Source organism: Halichoerus grypus, chromosome 6 (assembly GCF_964656455.1).
Source record: "Halichoerus grypus chromosome 6, mHalGry1.hap1.1, whole genome shotgun sequence".
Taxonomy (NCBI): Eukaryota; Metazoa; Chordata; class Mammalia; order Carnivora; family Phocidae; genus Halichoerus; species Halichoerus grypus.
Window position 1 is genome coordinate 108789322 of NC_135717.1, and position 26732 is coordinate 108816053.

Genomic DNA, 26732 nt, shown 5'->3' on the forward strand with positions numbered 1-26732 from the left:
TCCCCAGGAATCCTTGGGGGTGGGACTGAAAATTCCTCTGGCAACCAACTCCTACTCTATAACTATTCCTACCAAGAGTCACCTTATTAGCATAAACTCAGATGGTTGAGAGGAGCTTGTTATGAATAACAAAATATGCTCCTGTTACTCTTAGCAGGAAATTCCAAGAGTTTAGAAACCCTGTTAGGAACACGGAACAAAGATGAAATATGTATTTCTTATTATGCCACATGTTGCTATTATTGTGCATTTAGATTTTGGATTTATTTAAAGGGGTTAAACAAGCTGCTCCTAAAAAATATTCAAATCAATGCTCGATGGAAAGAGAATGGGCTTTTGTTAGCAGACTGGCTTGAATGAACTCTTGATTCTACCATATAGTAGTCCAGTATTTATGGGCAAATTACTTACCTTCTCCAAGTCTCAGTTTCTTCAACTGTAAAATGAGGACAATAACAACCACATTGCAGTGTTGTTGTGAGGATTAAATGATATAATAATAAAACACCTAGTATAGTTCAGGGCATTTTATAATAGAGGTTCCAGGTATTTTTTTCTACTCTTCCCCTATTAACCATTGGTGATACGACTTTATGTTTCTTGAGGCAAACGAAAATAGTGTTTATTAGCCTTCAGTCTTTTATTATGGTCACTGAGCACTTACTGGGACCATCCTGAGTTGATGATAGTCTCAGCCACTCTTAAGATTTGATAACCCTCACTGCTTAGCTAAGCTAAGCTGGAACTAATCTAATGTTCTATGTAAAGTGCTATGAGGAATATAATGGTGGTGAAACCCTAGCCTCAGAGAATTTAAAATTTAATAAAGGGGTTAACATGTACCCAAATAATTCTACCGAGGTAGAATATGATAAGTAACAATGTTTTGGGATTATAGAGAAATGATGTATCATGTCTGGTTGAGAGCTGTAGAAAGAAGATGCTAATCATATTTCCTAGTATCTTATCTTCCAAATGTAATACGTGGGCTGGCAGAATCAGCATTCTGTGAGAACTTGCTAGATGTGCAAATTCTCAGGCCCCAACCAGATGCACTGAATCAATCACAGTCTTTGGAAGTGCAGCCTCTCAATCTGTTTTAACAAGCTGATTTTTACGCATGCTAGTACATTGCAGTTACTCAGTATAAGTAGATTGATTGTTGATTTTGGGGGGGAGGGGGGTGAAATCCTTTCAGATATTTTGTATAATGAGCAGATTTCTGCACAGAATTCACTGAGCACTGCCTTGTGCTTCACTACTGCCTTGAGCTTGGCTTTGATTATGACTAGCTTGGAAAATATGATAAATCTCTAACATATCGATTATTACATGTTTCTTGGCATCATAGGCTTGGACAAAAGGAAGTAAATTGATGTAATAGAATTTTTTCTAAAAAGTGTCAACTCATTTATCCTTTTAAAAATATTTTATGTAGGGCGCCTGGGTGGCTCAGTTGGTTAAGCGACTGCCTTCGGCTCAGGTCATGATCCTGGAGTCCCTGGATCGAGTCCCGCATCGGGCTCCCTGCTCGGCAGGGAGCCTGCTTCTCCCTCTGACCCTCCCCCCCTCATGTGCTCTCTCTCTCTCATTCTCTCTGTCTCAAATAAATAAATAAAATCTTTAAAAAAAATATATTTTATGTAAAAATAATAAAATATAAAGTATTCATTTTTTAAAAGATCTAGCCTCATACTAAGAGTTTGGAAGATTCAGGTTTATATTAACATGATGAGGACATTTGCACAGTCATCAGACATTTCAACTACAGAAAACACTGGCATTAGGCCATGTGCTGGGAGAGTTTATAGATGTGAAATTTACTGGGCTGTTGTTTTTGGCAGTCAGGGTGAAACAGGAAATGACCTGCACACAGCAGGCTGCAATGAATTGAAATGATGCTAGTTCTTGTAGGTTTACTTCACTAACTTGTTATGATACTTTTAAAGTGATATTGCCCAGAGGGTTAGCAACGGTATTGGTTTTTGTTTGTTTTGCTTCAGCAATTAATAGTTTGTGAAAATTATGTATATGGTTCCGGGGGCATTTTGCTGAGTACTTTGAGAGTCAGCTGAGAAAACCCAAAGTGCTAGATAAAATCTACAAGCCTAAATTATGCATTATCAAGGCTTTCTCTAAGGGAATCAGAAATTTTTGGATAACTTAGATTCTGTCATCATGCAGATGCATCCCAGGTTTTAAGAATTGCATGTGATATGCTGAAAATAGAGACAATGAAAATGACAAGAAAAGTAACATTTTAATTGCTTAGAAAGAAAAAAGTTTACTTAACATTCAATAGCTAAATCCAGTAAGTTAGTGTATAATAGACAGTAATAGCTGAGATTTTATGCTCCTGTTCAGAAATCCAGTGTGAAATTGTGAGTTTGGAATGGCAGTGATTAATCATTATGGTGAACTGTCAAAAAAAGAGTTAAGGTCATTTATGTTAATGATTGTAGTATGCAATTTTTGAGCCCTAACATATTTCACATATAACAATTAACCAAAAATGCGAACATCTGGAAAGTAATCTGCCTGAAATCTTGGAAGAAGTGGTATAAATTTAAATACACACACACACACACACACACACATGCACACACCATTGGAAGATTCCTTGGAATAAACAGTTGCATTATAAAACAGCATTTTATAAATAAACTGAAACATAGATAATTTGCCCAGTATAAGACAATTTCCCCAGAGCAATGTATATAATGTCAACAGTAACCAAAACCCAGATTGCATAGCAATATTTGCTTGGTAATATTCAGAAAACATTTAGATGCCATGGTTAAGATATGAAGGCAAATTTGTGGGCATTACCAATTCCCCAATATTTGTTTTAAATTGCTTTCAAGTAAAAACGTCTTGGTTATTATCCAATAAAAATGACTATATAATCTAGGTTATACATGCATGTACACAAACACACCCCCAGAGAATCAAATCCATAAAAGGGTAAATATTTTATAAGATTCAGTGCCTGGACATGCAGATAGGTATGAAAAGATGTGCTGTGGAACATGTTGTATCACAAAAAGTATAATTACATAGTTAGTATGGTGGATGCTAGGCAGGCTGCATAAGGAAGTACTTTGTTACCCAGTAAGAAAACATTTCTGTGTTGAGGACAACTTGTAAAAATTGTATATAACATGTCAAAATAAGTCGTTTGGGGGAAAATAAATTTGTACCTGGGAACTTTCAGACCCATGGAATGCCCTTAGCAGTATGGCAGTATTATTACTGAATTGTGGGGATTTGGGTTAAGTAGGGAGCTGAGTGAATAGCTTTGAGGCTGGAGAGAAGTCAGTAGTAGGATGACAGGAAAATAATTATGATGCTCTGAACACATCCTTGCCAATCCGGGTTGCTTTCAGCCTTAATTATTTAGCAAGCGTAGCAATGGAATCACCACCATCCAAGAGTGCTTTGCACTTAACTTGCCCAAAGTACTATGCAGTCTTCCTTGGCTTTTAAAGTTGTCTCACTTTTTGACATGTTCTGTTGACTTTGCCGAAGCTAGAAATAGTACAAGATAGTAGGGAGATAAAGACGAAGCAGAGATCACTCATAGGTACAGTGCTTGAATTTGGTAACTGAAGCCTTTTCTTTCTTATAAGGAAAGTGTGTGTGTGTGTGTGTGTGTGTGTGTGTGCTTGTTTGTGTGTCCACGTGGGTGCACATGTGTGTTTAAATTTTCTTACCAAGTTTTATGAGTCATCAATCAAATCTCCCCACAATTTACCCTAGCAAGCAGAGTTATGAGACCTGAATTTCACTGAAGGAGAATTTTATTTAGACTGATTTCTTATAAAATTAATCTAGATGATATAGATGATGATGGAGAAAATGGGTAGGGTGACTTGTGTACTTTACTTACTTGATTTGACTTAGGTGTTCAGATAGATTATTATAGATGCATTACAAAACACCCTCGAGCCACTCCAGACCCTCAAAGAATTGGTTTCTGTTGTTGTTGTTTTGTTTTGTTTTGGGGGGTTTTTTTTTGGCAACTAGTCTCTACATCTGGCTCATTCAGCAGAGATGAACAACAGGTTTTTAGTGAAGCAGTTGTAGGGGATGGGAAAGACCGTTGTTACTTGTATAGCCTTGGTCAGTCGCTCACCTCCAGAAAACTTTTTCAGGAAAACCAGGAGTCTCTATTTGAAATATGTGCTTAGAATACATAAGAAACTTCTTGATTATTCTATTATCTCAATTTCTTTTTATATAAAATCATCTCGGGCCCCATCTCTCCCTTACCTGAGCTGTTCATACCTATCTTGAGTGGTCAAATTGCAATATAGATCAACAAATCCTTAACCCAAACTGTAAAGTTTAGGAAACAAAGAAATTGTAAATATGTTATATTTAAAATAAGCATTGCAGTTCAACCACTTTGGAAACTTTGGCAATGTCTCACAAAGTTACACATACTTTACAGTATGACCAGTAATTCCACCCTTAGGTATTTACTGGAAAGAAATGAAAACACAAATATGGGAGTTCTTTTAATAATAGCAGAAATCTTGAATTAACCCAAATTGCCCACCAGTAAGTGAATGGATAAATAAATATCGGTATGTCCAAACAGTGAAATACTACTCAACAATAAAAGAGAATCACTGAAACAGGCAGGAGTGAAAGAAGACAGACACACAAGTTTTGTTTGTATGAAACACTTAAATGAACAAAACAAATTTACAGTAACAGAAAGCAGATCGGTTATTGCCTGGGGCTGGGTAAGGGGTAGGAAGGATTTACTGCAAAGGAGTGTAAGAGGACTTTTTGGGGTGCTGGAAATGTTTTAGATCTTGATAATGGGGTGGGTACAGGAGTATATACACTTGACAGACTTGTCAAACTATATACTTACAATGGGTGAGTTGTAAATTTTATCTCAGTAAAGTTGATTTCGAAAGAATAGAATATTGAATGTGTAGGAACAAAGGGATATGTGGTAAAAGTCATGCTGCAGTATTCAGTGGTAGGAAGTAACACCCCCAGAGGATCGAGACTTGAAATTGTTTTGAATCAAAATATTATTGAACTGAGATAAAAATTGTAGCAGTCAGTATTTTCTTCTATACTGCCAGAAAGATCAGAAACAGCAAAGCTTTATTATTTAGCACAGTATAGACATTATACTAAGCACTTGGTAAGCCTAATATTATTTGCTCCTCTCTAAACCTCCATGAGGTAAGTTGTAAAAAAAAAAAAAAAAAAAAAAAGCTTAGAGAGACTAAGTACAGTACTGAAAGTCACATGGCCAATGAGTTGCAGTGCTAGGATTTGAATCCGATTGACTGAAAAATATCAATGCTTACCAGTCATACACAACTAAGTCTTCCTGAATCATAATTTCTTACACTATTGTGGAAATACTATTATTTAGGATTGTTCAAATAAGATATATAAAGACATATTACAACCTAGAGAATAAACCATTGTACCATGCACATTCGTCAGTAAATATTTGACTATCTACTATGTGCCCGAAATTGTGTTACATTCTGGGAATATGACAGATCACCTGCCCTTGTGAGTTTATAGATGTAGGTAGTAAAACAACGAAGCTGAAATACAGTGCAAGAAGGGAATCACAGTGCTCCAAGACCACATTGCATAGGCAATCACCCTGTTGGAAGTGGTGATTTCTGAGTGAGAGCTGATGGATTCATGAGTTTGCTCTCCGGGTGTGGGAAGAGGGGTTGAGTAATGCCCCAGAAGAGATTTATGGGAAAGGCTAGAGGAGAGAAAAGTTCAGTAAGGCTTAGTGGGGTTGGGGTGCAGAGGGAGGAAATGTGAGACAGAAGGTTGAAGGGGAGTGGGCAGGGGCTGGATCACATAGAACCTGCCAGGAGAGCATGCGTAATTGTCATCCAAGCCAGAATACAGGAGAGAGAACGGAGCACCATTAATCATTATGCCAACACAACGGGTCTAAATTGAGGCTGGCCATGACCAGCTGGTTATTCCACAAGCCTTGAAAGGAAATTTGGGGTTTTTAGGGAGAGTAGGCATAATTGGAGGGTTTTAAGTAGAGAAGTAAAATGACTAAATTTGACCTTGCATCTTGTCTATCAGTATGCTTTGGGGAGGAGTTGAAGGGACCTTTAGTACATTTTAACTTCCTCAAGTATATATTTGATGCCTTTTGAATCCTTGTATTCTCAATGGAAATTATGGTCCCTCAAGAAATAGTTAAGGAAAAAAAAACACTGAATATTTTTAAAACTTAAAACAGCCAAAAGTGTAAAGTATTTGAAAAATAAAGTTATTTATCATTTCTTTTCTTTCCCAATCATGTAAAAGTGATTTTTAGCAAATATTCTAAATAAAAGTGCCTGAAAAATAAGAGAAAATAGTTTTTTCCAAAACAACATTTTAAAATGGATAAAGTTTTATTTCTTCAGCAATTTCTAGGGCCCTGCTATCCCAGAGTCAAATTTTGACAATGTTGTGTAATATAAAGGAAAATATTTAAGATTGTTTCTTGATTTAAAAGATTTGAAAGAGAAGGGTAAAATATTTTAATACTCTTTATACTTTGTCTTCATTCATTTGAATATTCAACAAATAGATATGCAATGCCTGAAATGTGTTATGAGAACCTATAATAACATACTGATCTCCCTACACACAAGGCAAATAAGAGCTGAATCTCATAGAGCTTTGCTGGCAATGCTGTTGTTATGCTTTTATCCTAGGAGCAAAGAGAAGTCACTTTGGGGTTTTTAGAAGCGTATTTATAATACCCTCCAGTTCCATTCACGTCGTCGCAAGTGGCAAGATTTCATTCCTTTTGATGGCTGCATAATATTCTATTGTATATACATACCACATCTTCTTATGCTGAGCGAAATAAGTCAATCAGAGAAAGACATGTATCATATGACCTCACTGATATGAGGAATTCTTAATCTCAGGAAACAAACAGGGTGGCTGGAGTGGTGGGGGGTGGGAGGGATGGGGTGGCTGGGTGATAGACACTGGGGAGGGTATGTGCTATGGTGAGCACTGTGAATTGTGTAAGACTGTTGAATCACAGACCTGTACCTCTGAAACAAATAATACATTATATGTTAAAAAAAAAAAAAAAAAAGATAGCAGGAGGGGAAGAATGAACGGGGGGAAATAGGAGGGGGAGACGAACCATGAGAGACTATGGACTCTGAGAAACAAACTGAATGTTCTAGAGGGGAGGGCATGGGGGGAGGGATTAGCCTGGTGATGGGTATTAAGGAGGGCACGTTCTGCATGGAGCACTGGGTGTTATACGCAAACAATGAATCATGGAACACTACATCAAAAACTAATGATGTAATGTATGGTGATTAACATAACATAATAAAAAAATGTTTAAAAAAGCGTATTTATATCTACTTTTGAAAAACATCACTTTGGCTGCAATTTGGAGAACACATTGGTTGGGGTGGGGGGAAGAAGTGAATGTAAGTAGATCATTTAAGAGGCACAGGCCAAGTGAGTAGCCTAGGCTGGGTTGAAGGTTATGAAAAGAAGTGAGTGGATTCCAGAAATATTTAGGAGACAAAAGCAGTGAAATATAGTGGTGGATAGAATAGGAAAGTGGAGAGAGAAGAATTGGTCACAGGGGATTGTATGGTTTCTTTAACTGGCCAAATGGTCGTGCTATTACCTGACTGAGGCAGATGACCGAGTTGGTAGAAAACTTCAGAAGATTGTTATTAACTGTCAGAAAGGCCTTGAGACATCTAAGGGAATAGTCAAGTAGGTAGTCGATATGAAAGTCTGGAGACAGTGATGGTCTGGCAATATAAATGTGTAAGTCAGATGCAAAGAGGAGGTAACTAAAGCTTTGGGTGTGAATGACCTATGAGAGATTAGAGCTAAGAATTCCTTGGAATAGACTTAAGAGGGAGAAAAAAGAGTCCTCAGGAAACTTATCATTTAATGACCAGATGAAGGAGAAAGAGCCTTTGGAGACAAAGAAGAGATGGCCAGAGAAGAAGGAATAAAACCAGGGAAGTATGGTAATACATAATTTAGCAAGTGCTATGCCAGGAGATTGAGTTTTTCAGTTGTACTGCATTCATGTTTATTTTGAAATGATTTCACTATAACTGCAGTTGGAGACAGTATTCTCAAATGGAAAGCAATTGTGATTCATTTGCCCCTTTCTATGTACTCATTTCGTTTTTCTGTGAGTGGGACCCAGCTAGTAGAAAAATGGTAAGTAGCTTAGAAACTGCTAGGTTTATAAATTTAACAGTTATTTTAGAAGCTAACATTTATTCAGTGCTTATTATATGCCCATGATAAGTGCTTGAAATGCATTATTACTTTTTACATTTTTAAATTTACATTCAATTTAATTAACATACACTGTATTATTAGTTTCAGAGGTAGAATTTAGTGATGAAATGCATTGTTATTTCATCCTTTCAACAAACTATAGGATAGGTGGTATTATTATCCTTTTTATAAATGAACAGAGTAACAGAGAACTTGAATAACTTGGGCACGACCCTACAGCAAGTGACGGAGCCTGGATTCAGGCACAGTGAGCTACTCCCTCTACAATAATTGCTAACTGAGAGTTACTCCATCATCATATGTCCTAATGTGAAGCTGGTAGAGATTATACCAGACAGCTGGTATTTTCTAAAACCCAAGTTGTTTGTATTGTGTTGTAAATTATACCTGCTGTCTTGCTATTCCTTCTTCTAGTATCCAATGGGAAACATCTATATCCTGTTTAATTTTGGACCTTTTGGATTAATAGTATCTATAGCCTCAATGTTTTATTCTGGTGAATAGAGTGAAGGAAGGAGAGAAAAAAAACAAGGGAAAGAAAAAGGTAGGGTATGGGGAGTAGGGAAACCATATCTAGAAATGAAATGCCTTATTTTACATATAATTCAGAGTAAGGGTCCTGACAATAGAAATCCTCTTTGTATAGATAAGAAAGAGAAAAGATTCCTTTTCCACAATCAGATCATAACCTAAGGTGGGGAAAAACAAATTCTGTAATAAATATAATTTTTAAAACATAAAATATTTGATAAAAATATAAATACTATTAAAATTAAATAATGAAATATGAAACTACTTAATTTATTCATTCCACAAACATTTATTGAGTGCATACTATTCGCTTGGTCACTTTTCTAGTACTAGGGATGTAGCAAGTTTCCTGCTCTTGTGGATCTTATATTCTAATGGGAAAGATGGGCAATAAATAAGCAAACAGGGATATAGTACATCAGGTGGTGATATATGCCATAATAAGAAAGCAGGATAAGGAGGAAAGGAAACAGTGGAGATGCTGTCCAGTTACTGTTATCAGATGAAGGCCATGATGATGGTGTAAGAATACAGACTTAGTTTATTTTTTGGCACCCATGTTGGTAAAGACATTAACAAGTGATATATGGAGGGAGTACTGCAGTGAGCTCTCTCATTTACTGCAGGTTGAAGCATCAACTTTTAAAATAATTGTGTGCATTTAAAAATTAACCCACAGGTAAATACACACATACAAGAGACTGGAAGCAAACACCAAAATGGTAACAGTGGCCATCACTGGCTGGTTTTTATTTTCATCTTTATATTTTAAGCATTTAAAAATAGTTCAACAGTGTATAATTCTATAATAAGAATAACATTTAAACATTGCTGTAGTATGCCTATTTAGAGAAAAGACAGGGTAGAAAGAGAAAGAAAGAAGAAAATAAAGGGAGAGAAGAGACAGACACAGTTAAAAATAGACATAAAATTTAAATACACAGAAATAATCTTCATATTAAGAAAAGGAGGTACAGAGAGGGGGAGAGACATGTCTGTAAATCTGCCCACACAGTTCTCCATGTTATAGCCTTTAACATACAGCCACTGAAGATTATAATTCTGCATCCTAACAGGACAAACATAGAAATATCGGTACTGGAAAATTATTTGTGTTGGATGAAATTATTCTGAGGGTTGGCTCTGGTAATAGAATTAAAACAGGAAGTTAAACCTGGGCCGGACTCCTGCTTTGGTTCTCTGTTGGTCTTTTTGGCAGACACTAATTACATATGTAGACAAAAACTTTAAGACATCACAGAGATAGCTTTTTATTTTGTCTTTTTATCTTTTTTAAAAATTTTTAATTTTTTTTTATTTTTTATATTTTTATTAACATAATGTATTATTTGTTTCAGGGGTACAGGTCTGTGATTCATCAGTCTTACACAATTCACAGCACTCACCATAGCACATACCCTCCCCAATGTCCATCACCCAGCCACCCCATCTCCCCACCCCAACTCTTAAAAGTATATTAAGAATTAAAAATTAAAATAAACGTTAAAAAAGGAATATGTTGGCCAAACTGTTTCTTTTATACTGTTTAATTATTTCACAAATGAATTTAGTCTAGAGGTACTGTTTTGAGCTAATCAGCTTAGTCTTAGCTCTCTCTTTTGATAGCTTTATCAGTAACTGTTTCACTTACTAGGATTATAAAGTCTATTTATTTTGCAAGCAAATCTACAGAAATCAAAGTGTCAGTTATATATGTCTTTTTCATCTATATTTCTGATGAGATTCAGAGAAAACTGACCTTGAAGGAACAGCTTAGACGTATTAGGTCACTTTCTACTTTATTTCAGAATACTGCCAGTGAACTGGTTTGTTCAGAATATCTGAAGAGAATCTTTGAAATTTTTCTATATTTGATTAATGAAAAAGAATCAAATGCATTTTCTAACAAAAAAATGAGAGCAATTAAATTTGCATTTTGAAAGTGAGATCTTTCAGGCAGCCTTTTTTTTTTCTCTTTCTTTTTCTTTTTTTGGCCAACTCTTTGGATAATGTTATTAGAAAGGTTTGCTTGTGATGTTTTGTTTTGACTTATATTTTAGAGGAGGAACAATAGTATTAAACATACCGTATTTTCTAGTAGAAATTTGGTATAATTTCCAGCATGACAGCAGAGACAAGGAGTATGTGTTCATTTTGGTACAATTTATATGAAAACTTTAGTCTTGATTCCCTTTAAACAAAGGCTATAAGAAGTGCCATATTCTGGGTGGTCTCTGATTAAACAAGCTAGTTCTATTGAGTTCAAGTGTCATAGTTTATTTTATTTTGAAAATAAGATAAACTCAAGCCTTAAAGAAATTCAGAATGTAACAGATGAGTTATGACTCCAATTATACACAAGTTCATGTAAGATTGTGTTTCTTTTATTGTATAACAGCATTATGTAGCCAATGTTATGTAATTACTAGTAATAAACACATTCCTTGACAATAAAAATCACTATCCCACTACATTATCAACAAGTAGAGAGGAATAGTCAGCATATTAGTCCCATCAAAATTTAATTGAGAGCCTGTTATATCCACTATGAAGCTAGGCAAGGTGATGCCATTATATTTTTTAAAAAGTAAGCACAAATAATCTTACATGAACTTATGTACAATTGTCATAACTTGGTCTCCTATAGTCTGCATTTCCTTTGTTTTGCCCACAGTGAAACATTAGTATTTCTCACACTTTTCCACTGGAAATACTTCTAATGACAAAAAATAATGAGCTTCTAACCCCAGGGTTCTACCAGTTTCCTACAAAGTAACCCCTGCAATCAGGGGTATTTTTTTTAAAGCTTGTGGGTTTTTTTTTATTAAACTCCATCATGATATATCTTTCCTTTTTAATTACAAAAGCAACATGTTTTTATTAAGTAAAACTGATGATCCAGAAAGATAAACTGTTTATTTTGTTGCTTCATGAATTCCATGGCATATCCCAGTTTGAAAAGATAAAGAATTCTCTATCCTATAGACTCATTAGAGATGTACCAAACATGCAGGGGTTCAAGAATTCCTTAGAATTCCTCATATGAATTTATGTAGATTTTTATCATTAACTTTTGTTAGATTTTTGAAAAAAATGCATGTGGTGTACTTGAGAGGAATGTAAAAACACAAGACTTAGTGAGGCAGTTACAACTTTCTTTAGAAAACACCTCATCTCATTCCATATGGTTTGTTGGAAACCTAATAATTTGTGACAAAGGAATTATGCCACATCAGAAGTCACAGGCTTAATCAAGATTCAGGAATTAAAGGAATCAGATCTTATTCTTCTACAAAAGCAGTCAAAGTAATTCTATTTCCTTTTTTATTGTTTTGGAATCTTCTCAATTTGACCAAACTCAACAATTTACAGGGAACTATAATACGAGAAAGAGAAACACACTCTTGCGTTAGCAGATCCACGGCAGAGAACATGAGAATGGAAAGAGCAATACTTACAGTGGCGAGCAAGGGTAATGGGGCAGAATGGTAAGGAAGGGGCAGACTTCAGTAGTGAAGATGGACCTAAGGGCTCCTCATTGAAACCTGGATAGAAATCCTGTGATTGCAGTTTCTTCTTCCACCTTCATCCTCCCATTGTCTCATCCCATGATTCCATTTGCACTCCTTCAAGCATCTGGTTCCCTAAATTAATGTCTTCTCTGACATCAGGACTGGTGTAACTTTTTCTACTTCCCAGTGGCACTGATGACATAATACTGGAAGATGTAACAATTACTACAGCTCTTCTTGCTGAAGGACTGTTGCCCCACTCCATCCTGTGGCAGAGCCTGGAGATAAGCAGTCACCTATATGTGCACAAAGCCAAACTGTGTGTCGCTTTCCCCAGCATATGCTAGATTATTTTAGTAAACAAAGCTCATTTTAGATTGATCCTAAGTGAAACTGGTAGAAGGTAAATGTAGATCACTAAAGTAAGGTAAACTAAGCTGTCTGGGTTTTTAGAATTAAATAAGACAAATCTTAAAGATTAATAAATGAAATCAATTGAGTTGCTATTTTTAGCCTGATTTTTGAAGCAGGGATAAAAAGCACAATGTATATATTAAAATTCCTTGCCACAAAGTGTATGCTATTTAGGTGAAATATGCACAGTATTAGAAGATTAACTCAGGCTACAATGATAAACTACAAGGGACCATGGTTCTTTGTGTATATTGGGTAAAGAAAATCACGGAAGCGGCTAATTCATTCACTTTAATTACTCCTCAAAATTATTACTGATTCCTATAGTGACTCCAAAAAGCAAAAGGATTATGTGCGTGTTTGTGTATGTGTGTGTGTTTAAACACTGTGTATATCAGTGAGATACGTAAAGTGAGTTATGCAGTCATGTCACTCGTTTTTTGGTTTTTTGGAATGTACTGATATAGTCATCTTTATTGAATTATATCTTGTATTCATTTAAAGAAAATGAAAACAGAGTGCATCAACTAGGCAAAAGCAAAACGCTGATGGGGAGGAATTAGCAATCATACATTTTTATGCTTATATTAAATTTGAAAACTCAAAACATAAAAAAATAAAACTCTTCAAATTGTGCAACAAAATATTTACCATATGTAAATCCAAATCTTTAATATACGTGAAGGAGACTCCTCCCTTTCCCCTGTATTGGTAATAGGTTGAATCAATCCATAAGCATGCTGTCACATGTGTGATCAAGGACTACCCCTGATGCCAAATTAAGCGTGGCCAAAGAAACTAACAACCCCTATACATCCTATACCTTTGACCTAGTATCCTAATCCTTTGAATTCTCAGAACTATTTAAAAACAGAGAATTATAGTTAAGAATATGTGCATACTTACAAATATCCCCCATTTAGAAGAGGGGAAAAAAGTCTTATTTAAATTCTATCATTTTTCTGCTATATAACTACTCAAGGCTGCAGGTACAATGAACACAGTAAGTTTTTTATATGATAATAAAATAATGAAAGGATTTTATTGGCAAGACTAATAGTGTTATCTAATGGCAAAGAAGTTCAAGTGGCCATGGCCTTTACGAAAGTCAACCTCAAAGTGAGTGTATGCGGTGTACAAGATGATTATATTAATTGGCTTTATAAGCATCATGAGTAAAGTATTATACCAACAGGAATTGAGACCAACCTTATATTAGTCATAGGTCTTGAAAATTTACGTATTGCCACTGAAATATATTCTTTTTGCCATTTTCTTACAATCTATGTAGTGGTTTGTAGTAGTTCAGAAGATCCATTAGAGGGCAATATAATATTGCTCTGGAGCTGAGAAAATGTCCTAGTGAAAGGAAATACAGAACAACCCTGCCTCTCTGTGTGTGCGTTTTGAAAATGGGCTTCTAAATAACAAAGTAAATGATTTTAGTTTTAGTCTTCCTTTGTTAGTGTTTGATTTTTCTGAAACACAAACTTCAGCTGAATTTTAAGCTTTTTAAAAAGAATTTAGAGGATATTCTAAATTTGGATTTCTATCTGCATGTGTGTTTTTGATTTGATAGATACAAATAGGTAGTACAGTAAATGTCCTCAAGTTTTAAAAGGTCTTCTTACAATATAATAGAAAAAGTTCCTTAAAAATGAGTAGAAAACTTGTTTGGAGTTTATAAATTCAGTGAATATATATCCCCGTATATCTCTCCATAGATATATGAAATTCTGTGCTTCTTTTTAAAGAACCTTGATTGTTTGTTTATGTTAAAGGACATGTATTTTACATATATGGCTTATAAAGAAAGTTAAGTGTTGTACTCAGTCATCAACCTGTTACATTTGTAACTTTGAGATAGTCTTCACGTAACATGCTAGTTTCCATAATTTATCTTTTAGTTTTACTTAATTGAAAAATATTAAGAATGACTATGTCATGAATATGATTTTACTTTAAAGTACTGTTCTGTGTGATATCAGGGCGCCGGAGCTCAAATCCTGTCTTAAATCCCATGGATTAAAGTATATTGCAACAACAACAACAACAACAACAAAATTTAAAGAAAAACAACCGGGCATTAAAGAACTGTATTAGGACTTCCGTTTTCTTCTGAAACTATAATGAGTCAGTTCTAGATTGTTCCTCAGCACAGGGGTAGTTGCTGCCTGGATGAAGCATAAGCTTCAAAATGATACAGGGAGACGTTTCACAAAAAGGCTGGTGAGGTCATATGGGAATTCTTAATCTCAGGAAACAAACTGAGGGTTGCTGGAGTGGGGGGTGGGGTGGGAGGGATGGGGTGACTGGGTGATGGACACTGGGGAGGGTATGTGTTCTGGTAAGCGCTGTGAATTGTGCAAGACTGTTGAATCTCAGATCTGTACCTCTGAAACAAATAATGCAATATATGTTAAGAAAGAAAAAAAAGAAGAAGAAGAATGTAGCAGGAGGGGAAGAATGAAGGGGGGGAAATCGGAGGGGGAGAAGAACCATGAGAGACGATGGACTCTGAGAAACAAACTGAGGGTTCTAGAGGGGAGGGGGGTGGGAGGATGGGTTAGCCTGGTGATGGGTATTGAGGAGGGCACGTTCTGCATGGAGCACTGGGTGTTATGCACAAACAATGAATCATGGAACACTATATCTAAAACTAATGATGTAATGTATGGGGATTAACATAACAATAAAAAAAAAAAAAAAAGGCTGGTGAGGGCCTGAACTTGGGTGAAGGATAGGAATTAACTAATCAATTAGACTGACTCTCTTTGGAACATGGACTAGACCCGTGCCCCTCAAACTCTTAGTCATATCCATGTACTGCTTATACTGTTATTTACTTCAGTGGGTCACTTTTTAAACTTAAATCAGTGTATCGTAAATTACCATAAATTACCATAAATTGAGATGATAAGCCATAAATATCAGGGAACAATAAAAATAAAGGAAAATGCATTAAATTTAAAAAATGAAATTAAACGATAAAAATAAATCACAAGGGATCCAATATCTATACAGAAATGCATAGCTGAAAATAAATTATTCAATGCATAGATTTATTATTAGTCCATAATAAAGGGATTTGTTTGGGCCCAGTGCTACTTAGTTTGTGACGTTAAGATGAGATTTTTAAATCAATAAGATAATTCCATTTTGTGTGTGTGTTGATATTTACTGGAAGCAAGAATCCCATGTCACATATGCACCTTGTTAGATATTGTGAGCCAGTTTGCAATTTACACTTTTAATTATAGACGGTGAGAGGTTCTTTGAGCAGGAGGAAGCAGATATGAAGCAGGAAGCTAGATCTCAGGCTACTGTTTGACCTAGGTTAAGTGCCCACCTCAGGAAAAGGTATTTTGAGAAGACTCTGAAATTATACAGCTTCCCTTTCACTCTCCCTATTGCCTGTACTCATTCTGTGCCCAAAGTGGAAAAGCCCCTGAATGGTGAAGTGCCTGGGGCTAACCTAGAACTCCTTTGTTCTCTGCATGGTCCAATACACAACAAATCCCAAAAATCTGCATGCTCCCATCACCTTCTGTCTGTGAATCCACCACAGCTAAGGCTGCTAGCCTAAGATCCAAGGAGAGAAATGTCCCCTCCAGCCTGCTTAGCAATTTCAGCAGGACAAATATTCATCCTTGTATCATCTGAAGATATTTTACTGGCATGCATGTTCAAATTTGGCAAACACAGAACCAGAGACCATGGGGAGTGTTGGAAAGTTGTGAGTCAGAGGGAAAGGGTGCAGAGTCCGATGCTGGCAGGGCAGTGTTGGTGCTCCATGGTCCCCGTGACATCCCCACTTTCGGCATCTGGGCCACTCACAACCTTAGACCATTCAGAGCTTTTCATCAGCATCACCTGGGTACATATCCAGACATCTGTTTGTTTATTTGCTGGAAAAGAGAAGCATCTTGTTCAAAAATAGTAAAATGCTTTTTGGGAATGTATCCAAATCTTGTATCATTAATAAGTGGTGCTAGGGGCACCTGGGTGGCTCAGTCGTTAAGCGTCTGCCTTCGGCTCAGGTCATGATCCCAGGGTCCTGGGATCAAGCCCCACATCGGGCTCCCTACAGAGCAGGGAGCCTGCTTCTCCCTCTCCCACTCTCCCTGCTTGTGTTCCCTCTCTCACTGTGTCTCTCTCTGTCAAAAAAAAAAAAAAAAAAAAAAAATAAGTGGTGCTATATTTTCATAATAACATCAGTTAGTAGTTTAAGAGTTTTTAATATAATGCCACAAAGCCAAGTTTTCTTTGCAATTTATTCACAAGTTTTGTGTTACCTTTTTCCAGAATTTTATTAGTCTGTCCATCCATATAGTTAAGACAACCAGCCTGTCATTTCTGTGCATCAAAGCGTTGTATGCTCATGGAACTCTTCAACTTAGGTGCCAGACAAGCTGTTAATTAAAAATAATTCAGTGCTGGTCTAAGAACTCTCTGAAACATACCTATCCAGCCTTTCCCTGTCATATTAGGTAGGTAATATAAAAACTGCTTATGACTTTCAGCATATAATGAAGCAGAAATATAGCTGTAGTGGGATTTGTATAAGGATGGCAAATACTTGGCACACATAACTTATTTGCCCCCTCCTGTGCCTACAGCAGACATTGCTAATTGATATTCCTATTGAACCTGATCAGAATCCATCTCTAGATAGCCATTACCAACCAGTTAGAGCAGGCATGTGTTACTTGAGACCTCCATGCCATTCCTATATTTGGAGGGAGAGGAAAAAAAAAAAAAAAGGCAAAAGCAAGGATATGGAACAGAAGAAACAGGAGAATCAGGATTTCCCAGTGAATCGGAAGTTAGAAAAGTTCTTTCTATGTGCTGGTGATAAAAATTGGAGTTGAAACAAAGGGAAGGAAAAGGAATGAATGAGAAAGTTAATTCTGATAATCCCTTTCACCATAGAGAAAGAATCCTACACAGAGTAAGCCAGTTTCCACGGCTGCCCTTGCTACCCTGGTGACCTGGGGGAAGCTAAAAACCTGTACTCTTGATCGACTTTATTATGTTAATTTCAACAGATATTTGTTAAGTGATAATTATGCTTACTACACATATGTTCCTACTATTCGAGGTTCTATGGTAGATTCAAAAGCGAAGTTTTTAAAAATGTAGTTCCTATTGATGGGCAAGGCACCATGCCAAGTCATTAACATTTGTTACTTTATTTAACACCCCTGGGCCAAAGCAATGCCCTGTCAACTTTACAGATAGGAGACTTGAAAGACGTTAAACCAGCTGCCAAAAGTCAAACAGTTACCAAGTGAGGCCAGATCTTGCCCAAAAAATTCTTTTCACATTGTGTTGCCTCACATGGCCAATGAGATCATTGTACTTGTGTTTTTACATATCTCTGGATTCACTGAAACAGCAAAAGAGCGGAGATAGCATGGTCTTTCCTCCTGTTCATACACATCATTTCCATGCCACACCGTACAAGCTTCCAAAGGCTAAGAGGTAAAGGAAAAAAAAAATCAATTACCTGTGCTTGACTGACTATTCTGGTCTCATTACTTATAGTCTTTAACTATTTCCAGGTTTGAAATTTTTTTAAAAGATTTTATTTATTCATTTGAGACACAGAGATACAAAGAGAGGGAGCGAGAGCATGAGCAGGGAGAGAGGCAGGCTCCCCGTCAAGCCAGGAGCCCAATGTGGGCCTCAATCCCAGGAACCTGGGATCATGACCTGAGCTGAAGGCAGACACTTAACCATCTGAGCCACCCAGGCGCCTCCAGGTTTGAAATTTTTAACAGTGTTAAAATGTTAATAATAGTTGTTGAAATACAATGTTAAAATGTTAATATTAATCATTAATATTAAAATATTTTAATACTTTAATGATATTAATATTATTTTAATGGAGCCACCCTTCCTTTGAATAGGTTGAGGTATTTTTTTAAAAATTCAAATTGAGTTGGAGGAAGAACATTATAAATGAATCAATGAAGGATAAAAACACGGAAACCTGCTTGATTCAAACCTAGACATTCCACTTTGCACCCTGCCTTATAAATTATCAACTGGATAATACGATTCTGTATAGTCACCCTCAATCATTAATTTTTCACTTAAAATGTATTGTCTGCTTCACCTAGCTGCTTGCCTTGAGCTTGGGGAGCACAAACAATGATATTTGGGTTTAGCCTAGAGCAACCTAAAAAGAAATGAAATAAAACCTTCTCCACATCTCTGTGTAGTTAGTGGCCTTCAGCAGAGTTGGGTTATAATGGTTCTTAAGCTAAGAACAGTATTGCTGGTGTCCATGAAAATGGAAAGCAACTATAAAAATGATTGACACATTCTATAAAGTAGACTTTCATTGTCAATCATCTAAATATGATTCATTAATCATACTGTAAGCATTTGACAGCTGACTGACAGTAACAAATTCTCCCCAGAGAAAGCTGTATAGAAACTTAAGAGCAGCTTATTAATGTTGATACTATTTAAGCTGGATGTTATGCATCCTACAGGAAGCAGATAGTTTCTTGCAACCCAACATAATTGATTCCAGCAGAACTTTTATTACCAGAGTGTGCATACACAGCTTCTGATGCGTTTCCAATCACGGAGGACTGATTGGTTTTATGAGAATCTTTTTTACAAGAGAAGAAAACAAAAAGAAGATAGAAGATACCTCTGATCTAAATTAAATTATTCAAAATAGGCTTTTTCTAAAAAATGTGTTTTCTCTTTCCTTCAACAATTCAAGAGCCTTAATGTTATCAAGCAGATCATGTCAAGCTAGCATCAGTTCCTCTGTGTGGCATCACAGTGTGCCAGAGCTCAAGGCCTCACTTTCTCCGCAGCCAGTGGTCCTCTGCATCAGGACTATTGCTTCCAGAGGATTCCAAAGAAAGGTGCAAAGTCAAACCTTATTTAAGGCACAAGGTAGAAAGATTAAGTGTATAATGGTAAAGGATTGTTATGCATAAACCCACGGGTTGTCCTTAAGGAAGACATCAGTCAACATTAGGTTTTGAACTACAGTAAGCGTTCTGATACACACACACACACACACACACGCACACACACACACACGCACTACATTGCTATAAAGTTTCTAGAACGTTAATTAAATGTCCTAAAGAGGCATTTTTTTCCTCCTCCCTCTCCCGCCACCCCAATTCTCATTCTGGCTTTTTTGAGTAACTTCTGATGGGGCACTACTGTAGAATAGAAACAGGTATCACACAGACCTGGATTTGAATTCAGGTTTCAAGTTTTACCCATTTAGTAGCTATGGATGAGTCAGTTATTCATCTCTAAAGTAGCGATAATTTATTTGCCCATCCCCAAGATTGTTATAAATTAAATGAGCTCATCGAAGTAACAGTGCTTAGTGCTCAGTTAACTGTGCTATTATCCAGGTTAACATTTGGACTGTAACTATTGTTTGTGCTAGCGCGTGTATCTTTAGAATTAGGTTTTCAATGCATATAACCTGGCCATAATTCAAGAAATTTATAAAACTTAGACTCAGTAAATTTTGCAGCTGGGAGGAGTTGTTAGAGATACTCTAATTCTCTAATTTTAAGGAGAAATAAATCACAAAAGCAGGTAAATGACATGCCTAATTAAAGGTTTGTTTCTTTAATTTTTTTAAAGGAATCATACCCTAGAATTTTTGATTTTCTCAAAATTGCTGTGTTTTTAATGAAGATACAAGATTAGAATCTTTTCATTTGCTCCCATCTTACTATCATTGCAGCTTAAGAATTCGTCATTCCAAACTAATTGATCAACCTCATAATGAATTTACTCACTCTTGTAGTAGCTATTTCTTGATATTTTATACCCTAATAGGATAGAACAGAGATACATCTAATTGGAAGAAGTGATACAGATTCCATGCAAAACTCATTAACTCTTTCATTCATTTGTTCAGTGAGTCAGAAATCTGAAAATACCTTACTAAGAGTATAAAAACTCAATATATGCAGTGGGGAAGTAAGATTTTGAATGGGAAAGGCTCTTTCCTAAAGTGTGTCTCATATCTATCTTTAGATTTAGTGACAACTTGGTATTTAAAAATAAGACGGTATAGCAAAATTGATCATTAAAATGTCAAAGCCTTGTTCATTATAGGTTAAAATTATTATTTTAGAAATCTGAAATATAAAGTTTTATAGCATCACATGTTTTTCAGGATTACAAATAACTCTCATTGACTTAGAGAATTTGTTTTTATACCATTTTTTCTTCTTGTGTTTTATGTATAACTGATTAAATAAATTCCACCTTCCTCCACCCCCTACAACAAGCAGAAGGTAGAGACAGGATACATCAAATATCTTCCAGTTTATTGCTTTATGAATAGCTGATTCTCATTATACTTAGCTTCTTTCCCTTAGGTACAAAAAATGTGGGTCAAGTCCTATTTTCATGGCCTTATTAAATCACAACTACAGGTAGCATCTTTAAGTATCCATGGCATTGGTTTAGAGATATTTTTCACATAAATGTGGGTTTTAAACAACAACAACAACACTCTTCCTTATATTTTTCATAATTGTTTTCTTCCAAAATTCAGATTTTTTAGCCTATTCTGTTTTAAACATTTTGCCGCTTGCCAATTAAAATGCTAGCCTCTTGGCCCTGACTTCCTTTCCCTTGTTCCCAGCAAGCATCTGTTTTTCCACATTCTTGTATAGTTTAACCCAAAATGCCAATCAGCGATGATTGATCACATTTTCAGACAACAGCCTGGACCCTGATTCTGCACTCCACATGCATTTGCCATTTTGATTAATGAACGTAAATCAGGGGTGACAATTCACATTTGCAAATGGATGGAAAGAATTATTAGAAATGCAGTGTGTTAGTAAGCTAAAGCTTCCCTTCATTCTATTACAATTGCATTGAAAACAAATGCATGCCCCTCAGAGAACCTTGTGGTTATCATCAGGGAATATCTGAAATATAGAAATAAAATACATGCTGCCCAGGCCTGTTTTCATTATTTTGATATAGTAAAAGATCTTTATATTTCAATACAGCATAAGCACCAAATGATCTTGAAACATCATTTCAAAGTCTACATAAACCTCTATTATACAGAAAGTCTCAAAGAGCCAGCTTCTTTCTCTACCAAATAATGAGTATGTAATTATTTTGCTATGAAAGAGTGTCAAGGAGACATATAAATTTGTTTTTCTTAATTCACATGAGCAATAAAAATCAAGGATTATTGAATATTCATTCAATGAATTATTTGCTGCTTTTTTTCTCTGCCAAGATAAATTTTAAGAACACAAAATTCAAAATAAATAACCCTTTTTAAAGCCAAAATGCCAATGATACATGATGAATAAATTTGAAATTATCTGGTGAAAGTAGTTTGTTTTCTTTGGCTATGAAAATTTTGACCTAATAGGAACTTGCATATCTGGATCCTCACATAAAATATTCCTAAGTGGCTTACGTATAAAGTATGATTCACAGACCATATGTATTGATTCCAAGAGTGATCTCTTGACACATTAATTTTAAAGCATCATAATTATAATGGTCCATTCATTGTATTAAATGAGTATTAAATCTTTACAACTACTTAAAACTGTTTCTAAAGGGTCATAGATCTAATCACCTCACAAAATATATACCTACACCAACAGTTATCCCCATCTCTGCAAAAGGCAGAAGTTCTACAATATTCAGTAAGTATAACCTACACTTCTAGTTAAAAAAAAAAAAAAAAAAGTGGGTCTGTTTAAAGCACATGTAACCAGTACTACCAGAGAAATTTTTACAAATTCGTCACCATTTGGAAAGTTATTAAAGTATTTGCCATACTTGGATTAGGTTTCTATCTTAACATATTTACTTAGGAAATACTTTGTTTTCATTCTCCTTTGTGGCAGCCAAATTGTCCCTTGAAGGCATCTGGAATGGACACGGGAAGACTTGGTTAAATTGTTATACATGTGAGAGAACAGCAAAATAAGGTACTGTTGAGTATTAATCTGAATTTCCAGAAGTTACATTAAAGTTAAAGTCCTTCTATTCAAAACATGTAGGAGGAAATTAACTTCTGCAACAAATGAGCATTATTGTCTTGGGAGTTCCTGAGAACCTCCCTCTCTTGGCATCTTGCTTAGACTCGTCTGGGCCCCATTTAGTAGTCTTTTCATGTTAAATTTATAATAATGAGCATGGAAAATTAACAAAGTGCTGAGTGTCCACGGGATTAATTTTATTCATGCAAAAATAAGTATTTTATGAGGCAATGTGTTAGGTACTGCAAATAGAAATATCAAAGAGCCTGAGTTTTTGCTTTCCAAGTATTCTTAGTCTAGAGGGGAAATATTCATACCACGAAAATGAGTTATAATCCAGCTGTAAGTTTAACAATGGAAATATGCGTAGACAGAGTGCTAAAAAGAGAAAGAAGGATCAAACCTGGTAGGAAGGTGTCATTAAAGACATAACTAAACCCTGAAAATACAGTTCCCCTGACATATAGAGAAGGAAGGGGTCTTGGGAGAGAAAAGAAATATTGAATTCAGAACTAAGCAAGAATGAAGCATTGTGGCATGTTAGAAAATGGCAAGTAGTCCTAAGTGCATATGAAACCTAAGACATAAAACAGAGATGGAGGAAATAACAAAGCTTGAAGTTAGTAAGGAGCTTGAGAGTTTAGATATTATTCTAAAAGTGACGCAGAAACAGATAAATGAGGTATTTTCCCAAAGAAAAGTATATTTAATGAGAAGTAGTAATTTTAGAATTTTGGGGATACCAACAAAAAGGCAATATAAAATGTATTTTTGATAAAATATTTTGTCAGTTCCATCAGCAAAAAAAGTATGGTTGATTTTAAGACATCTCTTGTTGTAGGAGAAAACCACCAAATGAATGCAATTTATCATTAAATTTACCTTCACTGCAGCAGATGCCAAAGAACTAGTTCAGCAATTATGCCTTAATGTCATCCCATTATCATTTATCATTTTTTGTAATGCATCAAGACCTAAAGTGTAAGTCCATGAAGGCAAGCTTGGTCAGCAACCATAGAAATATGGGGTTCATTTTGCTTTCCTTCCTTTTGTTATAAAAGGGGTCTTGCCTTCTTATACATGGGATGTGACATTTAAGTTAAGTTCATATAACCTTTTAAGTGAGTACATTATTTTTTTTTTCATTTTGAAGTAGGATAACTACATCACCAGTAAGTGGTAGAATAAATTGTAACCACATGTCAAAAAATAGGTCATCCTAATGAGTGGGTAAAGCTGGTATTTTCCTTCAGGAAATACCGGGTTTATTTTTTCACAGAACAGTAATATATTTTATTAATAACTGCTCTGTGTATTGCATAGTTAAAATTATTGACTTTATAACTTCTTCAATGCCAAACATTATTTAAAATAATCAATCCTTTAAAAATTAACTTGACATGACATCAAGGTACAATTTAAATTGAAATATGTAGATTTGATATCTATGAATGGAAAACATTTTAAGTGCTGAGCTCTTAACCTTGCTTCTCTGTTAGTGAATACTTTCTAGTTGAAAATAGAAAGAAAGAAAGAGTACCCTGAGTTAGTAAAAGGTCTATAATAGAGAATACAGCAGTCTCCCCTTATCTAAGGGGATACACTCCAAGACCCCCAGTGGATGCCTGAAACTGAGGTTAGTACTGAATCCTATATAATTTGCTGTTTTTTCCTATGCATACATATCTATGATAAAATTTAGTTCATAAGTTAGATACAGTAAGAGATTAACAATAATACTGCTAAGAAAATAGAACAATTATGACAATATACTATAATAAAAGTTTTGTGAATGTGGTCTCTCTCTCAAAATATTGTACTGCACTCTTGTGATAATGTGAAATGATAAAATGCCATATGATGAGATGAATTGGGGTGACATGGCATAGGAATTTTGACATAATGTTAGGCCACTGTTGACCTTCTGATATTATGTCGAGACTATGGTTGACAGCGGGTAACTGAACCCATGGAAAGTGAAACCATGGGTAAGTGGGGACGACTATACTTTGGAAGCAAATATAATACCATAGACTCTCAGGGATATTAGAGGTCATCCTCTAAACAGCACCCCAAGTCTCTATCTGTGTCATCTCTCCCTGTGGGGTCCCTAGACCTCACTGAAGCACCTAAGTCAGTGATGGAGTGCAATACTCATAAGGCTGACTGCATCTTCTTCAGATGGCTTTTTCCGATTAGAAAATTCTTCCTTATATTACTCTAGATCTGTCTGCCTATAACCAGGATTCTCTGCCAGGGTTTGGCCTGCTGGAGCCATAGAGTATGAGCCCTTTAAATATCTGCAGACAGCTAAGGATGAGTTTCTTTCCCTTTTTACCAGATCACTACACTGACTGGCAACCAGGGCAATGTAGTAGACAAAAAAAGTCTGAATTCAGCCAAATATGAGCGAAGTCTCTCACTGAATCATCGTAGACAGAAAAGTGTTGGCTGACAGCACAGTCCAGTAAATTCATAACTAGAGATTAATTAATGGGTGGCTGGTGTCAACCTGGAGAGTTGAAGTATCCACGTAGCTTGCATGCTGTATCGATCTGTCTTTAGACTAAGATGCTCAACGTTTGAATCCATGACTGAGCTGAGTACCTTGATCGACGTAGGATTAAATTGACTTTAGAGGCAGCTCTGAGAAGGAGGGTGGATATGCTTAAGGACACTTATACTAGAGAACTGCATGGCTCATGTTCTCATTTAAGTCTGATAAAAAGTCCATATTTCAGATAAGGTCTTTCTAATCACTTTACACAAATTAGCATTCTCCCCCATCATGAGAGTCCTCCTCCTTTATTTTCTCCATAATACTTATCATCACTTGGTATGTTATATATTTATCTTTACTGGAAGGATCCCTCCACTAGAATGTAAGCCCCAACTTTTTTTTTTAGTTTAAATTGCCAAAAATTCAAACATTCAGCTCTTTCCCATTAAGTGGTTGAATGGCCAAGTCATTGACATGAGCTTTGCAGTAGATTGAACAATAAACTTAGAAAAAGCAAGCTCATGGAGTGACCTGGTGGGGTGACAGGAGGTAGAGTCCCTCTGATACCCATCCTTACCCATTACATGCTAGGGTCTATGCTAGGTGGTTGGTGTTATTTTATTTATCCCCTCTAAAATTTTATGAGAGTGTGCTGTAGACATTTAAAGAAAACAGAATCTGGGGGATTATTGTATCATATATAAGGCAATAGATATGTAATAAGTGAAGGATATAGGACTCAAACTCAGCTATGGCTGGCCACAAGACTGGAGGAGAGCTTTTTGATACCTGACTGTAAGGGTCACAGTGAATGTGTAAAGGGGGTTTTTTGAAAGAAAAAATGAAGCACAGTTGATCCTAAGAAAATCATTCAGGGAAAAGGTAAGGCTTGATATGAAGAATGAAGGTGATTCAGAGGGATGGGAGAATAGTGAAGATATGAGAATGCTTGTGAGCTTCGGAGTTGGGTAAAAGTCACAGGCACGGAGGAGGCTCCAGATTTATATATTTCTATCTTTGTAGATGTGGTTAACTAGCAGCAATTTTATGTTATTAAGAGGAAGGGTGAATGGTTTGATAAGCCTAGAGTATTCTCAATGGGGATGATGATCAGCCCCAAAGGGGCAAAAATCAGTTCTTGGAAGGCAATCCCCCTCACTTCCCAGATATTACAACAGTTCATGGCCCTCCAAAGGACCACGGTATATAAACAGACATGCAGTGTATCTGTGGTGCTAAAATTTCATGGGGAAGTGCAAAGGGGGAATTTTAATGGAAAAAAAAAAAAAGAAACACAGGCAATTCAAGAGAGTAAGAGAGTAGAAGCCATAAGAGAAAATAATTTATAAAAAGGAAAAGCCAACTGGCTATTCTACAGTGTCTTAAGAACTCCCGTGAGTATATTATAGTGGCTTAAGGAGTAGACTCTGTCCTTAGATA

At 35.9% G+C, this 26732-nt stretch overlaps 1 protein-coding gene across 2 annotated transcripts in view; it reads left to right on the plus strand.

Moving 5' to 3' along the window:
* Positions 1–26732, plus strand: part of PDZRN4 (PDZ domain containing ring finger 4) — a 344614-nt gene that overhangs the window by 53276 nt on the left and 264606 nt on the right. The window contains exon 4 of one of the 2 annotated variants that reach the window (XM_036115399.2): positions 22658–22741. The exons of the other annotated variant lie outside the window; for it this stretch is intronic. The gene's annotated coding sequence lies outside the window, so the exon portion shown is untranslated. The remainder of the gene's footprint in view (positions 1–22657; positions 22742–26732) is intronic. 2 annotated transcript variants of the gene reach the window in all.